We start from the raw sequence: 3531 nt of genomic DNA on the forward strand, positions 1-3531 counted from the left end.
ATTTAGTGAGAATAAGAAATAAATTGTTGTTGTGATAAAATCCTGAGGTTTTGGGGTTTTTTGTTACTTTAGCTTGACCTGGTCTATTATTTCTACTATAGAAATTCAAAATACCAAGAAATATGGGAGGGGAGGTGGGGGACAGATTTTAAAAAGAGAAAGTAAGTCTCTCTAAGTGGGTGACACTAAGCAGAAAACTGAATGAAGTGATAAAGTCAGCCATGTGAAGATCTGAGGATAAAATGCTCCAGGCATAGAGAACAGAAAGTGGAAAAAGCCTAAGAAGAAGTGGGCTTGGCAAGCAGGAGAAACAACATGGACAGTGTGCCTAGAGTACAGGAATCAAGAAGTAGGCAGGGGATAAGTCACACAGGCTTACAGGCCATGGTGAGGGATTTGTATTTTATTCAAAATATGTTAGAACTTCATCCACATGGGATAAATTTTAGGCAGCAGAGAATATTAATCAAGACAGGTAGGTTAGGCTTTAGTAACAAAAAGAAAATCTCAGTGGCTTAAAACAATACAGATTTTTCTCATGATTGCACTGTGTCCATCATGGGCTGGGTAGGGAAGCTGCTCTCCGTAGTGACCATCTTTATCCTCACCCTAGGACCCAGGCTGGTGGAGTCACCACTGTCTGGAACATGCCAGTCTCTGCGGCAGTGGGAAGAGTAAATTCTGGAGGGTCTCGAATCAGCAAATTAAATCAGCTCCAACTCAGTAATGCAGGTGTCATTTTTGCTTACAATTTATTGGCCAGAACAAGCCACATGACCCCAACCACCCACAGGAAGGCAGGTAAGCGCAATTCTACCAGGTATCCAAAGGGACAGGGGGGCAGTGTGGTTAGTGGGTAACACTAATGACTACCACAGGAGTGACTTGATATGATTTCTATTTATAAATATCACTTTGGCTATGATGTGGAGAATATATTGAGGCAAGAGCAGAAGCAAGACACCGGGTTAAGAAGCTATTGCGGCTATCCATGAAAGATATGCTGGTGGTACGGAGGGAGTCAGCACAGGCTGGAACCTCAGGTTGAGGCGAGGCAGCGGCGCAGAGGAACGGGCGCAGCCTCCACGAATGCCCTGCGGCGGGGCGGCGGCAGAGGTCGGCGAGAGGGCTCCGGGCGCCGGGCGGGCACGCGGCCTCCTCTCCCGAGCTCCAGCGCCGCGGACAGGCGGGTGCCGCCTGCGTGCGCGTGAGCGACGATGGGGACCCAGGGCCGCCCAGTCAAGAGCTACTGACTACCTACTCAGGTTCCCGCTGGCGGGCGACAGCGACGTGAGCAAGGGCGAGATCCTGCAGGACAGCGCGGCCGAGTCCCGTACTCCTACAGCAACTGAATCAGTGACTACGAGACGACCACCATCCTGCGGAAAGGCCGGCGGGTGAGGCTGGACCTCTAGGACCCGTTGGGCCAAGGCATGTTCAGCACCATCTTCAGGTCCTACTCTGGAGGCGCGGAGGGTATCCTCATCAACCGCTGGCTGTTAGACGGCATCGAGCGGTGGACCAAGGAGATCTATGAGCATGCGCCCAGGGTCCCCCGGATGCTGGTTGCCAACCCGCTGAGCCAGGCCTTCAAGTGGCAACTCTCCCGACTGCGCAGGCGCGCGCGCAGAACTGCATACCCGAGGCCCGCAGGCCCTGCAACGTCAAAGTCGAGTCCCTCACCGAGCTGTCCCGCGTCGTGCTCTTGAGGGACAACATGGAAAAGATCTGGAGACTTAACAGAGTGTTCAGCTTGCAGGACCTCTGCAGCTGGCCCCTCGTCCCCTGCAGCCGTGGACACCTCATCGACAAGCGCCACTTCCGGTCACCATCAAGAGCCACCTCAGGTCCTTCTCAATGGCCAATGGCATGAACGCCGTCGTGATGCACGGGCGCTCCTACTCCCTGGCTAGCGGGGCCGGGGGCGGTGGCAGCGAGGCAACAGCTTCACGAGGTCCAAGTCCATTCCGCCTTTTCCCCTGGTCCCAGAACTGCTCACGGAGCAACTGCAAGATCTCCTAGCGGGGCAGCCGGGCGCTGCCCGGTCCAGACGGCTGTGAGAGGGCTGTTGGTTGGGGAACGCTCCTCGCCAGGCGCTGGGCCCGGCTGTGAGCAGAGAAGACTGTGGCCACACTTGCCTCCTGGGAAGCGTGGGGACGCGCCTCCAGGGCTTGGTGCGCTCAGCCAGAATGAGCTCCACTGAAGGCGGAGGGCTGCGCTCCTGGCGCTGCGCAGGTCTTGGCGGAACAAGCCTCGGACCCTGCGGTGCGGCTGAGAAGCTGCCGGGAGGCGTTTTACCTGGCCCCAGGCGGCTGTCCCTGGGGACCTGGGAGGCCTGGCTCGCCTTTCCTATTTATATAGAATATGTTTCACTCCTTTTGTACATTTTCAAAGGGCCAGCGGGGAATCCTCGATGCAGCCAAGTGGGGAGCCCACGTCAACTGTAGGCACCAGCTTGGGAAGTTTGGAGAGGGAGGGGATTTAAGGGGAAGACGGGAAGGAATCCGCGGTCGAAGTTTGAATTCCCATACACTTCACAGGGGGCTGTGGGAGCTGCGCAGGCGCCAGTGGGGACACACTGGGCAAGTGAATCCTTCGGAAACTTGGGGTAGCAATCTCGGACGCCTGGCTACAGGTACCGGCCTTTGTGAGCACGATGGTTTAAAAAAAAATGGTATCTCATTTTAAGGTTGAGCAAACACAACAGTGGTGATGGATTGGGAAACAGAAAGAAGTTTCAAGAGTGACTGCTAAGTTTTGGCCTGAGCACCTGGGTGAATTAAGGTGTTCATTGCTAGGTAGAATGTTAATTATAAGAGTTGGGTTAGAGATGGTGGTAGCAAGAGGCTTACTTTCAACAACAGGTTAATGTTCAGTGCCTAGGTTTACCAGACTGAAGCCCAGGGGAAAGGTTGAGGAGCCATCAGCTTAGAGATGATATGGATATCCGAGAAATCACCATGAGACCATCTAAGAAATGAGTTTTATAGAGAAGATAAGAGGACAAAGGACTGAACGCTGGGACACTCCAACCTTTAGAGTTCAGGATCTGGAGGAGTCAGAAATGAGGCTGAGAAGAAACAGTGAAGGAAGAGGAAAGTCAGAATAGTATGGCGGTTCCAAAAGCTAAATTAAGAAGTGTTTTGCAAGGAAGGAATGAGTGACCAACTTTAGCAAATGCTGCAAAGAGATGAAGATAGTGGCCAGATGGACCTCAACAACAAGCTAAATGATTGGACAGGATTGAGAAGAGACTAGATAGTGAAGGAATGGAGACGGTGACTACAGGCAAGAACTTGGAGTTTTGCTGTAAAAAGACAGAGAAATTGGGTACATACAGGGGGTAATGTGGATAAAAGTATGTTTTTATTATTATCCTTTAATATCAGAGACTAACAGTGTATTTGTATTATGATGGGAAATTGGTGAAGCAGGGAAGATGTGGAGTAACCACTGGAGCAAATTCCCTCAGAGGGAGAGAGGAATTAGGACACAATGAATAAAGACTCACTTTGAAAAGTTTAATGTGCT

General features: G+C 51.9%; 1 pseudogene; it reads left to right on the forward strand.

Annotated features, from left to right (window-relative positions):
- The first annotated feature begins 1217 nt into the window (after window positions 1-1217).
- LOC131410495 (ras-related protein Rab-40C-like) lies at window positions 1218-2022 on the forward strand (annotated as a pseudogene).
- Window positions 2023-3531: the final 1509 nt, after the last annotated feature.

The sequence above is a fragment of the Diceros bicornis genome, chromosome 10 (genome assembly GCF_020826845.1).
Source record: "Diceros bicornis minor isolate mBicDic1 chromosome 10, mDicBic1.mat.cur, whole genome shotgun sequence".
Classification (NCBI taxonomy): domain Eukaryota; kingdom Metazoa; phylum Chordata; class Mammalia; order Perissodactyla; family Rhinocerotidae; genus Diceros; species Diceros bicornis.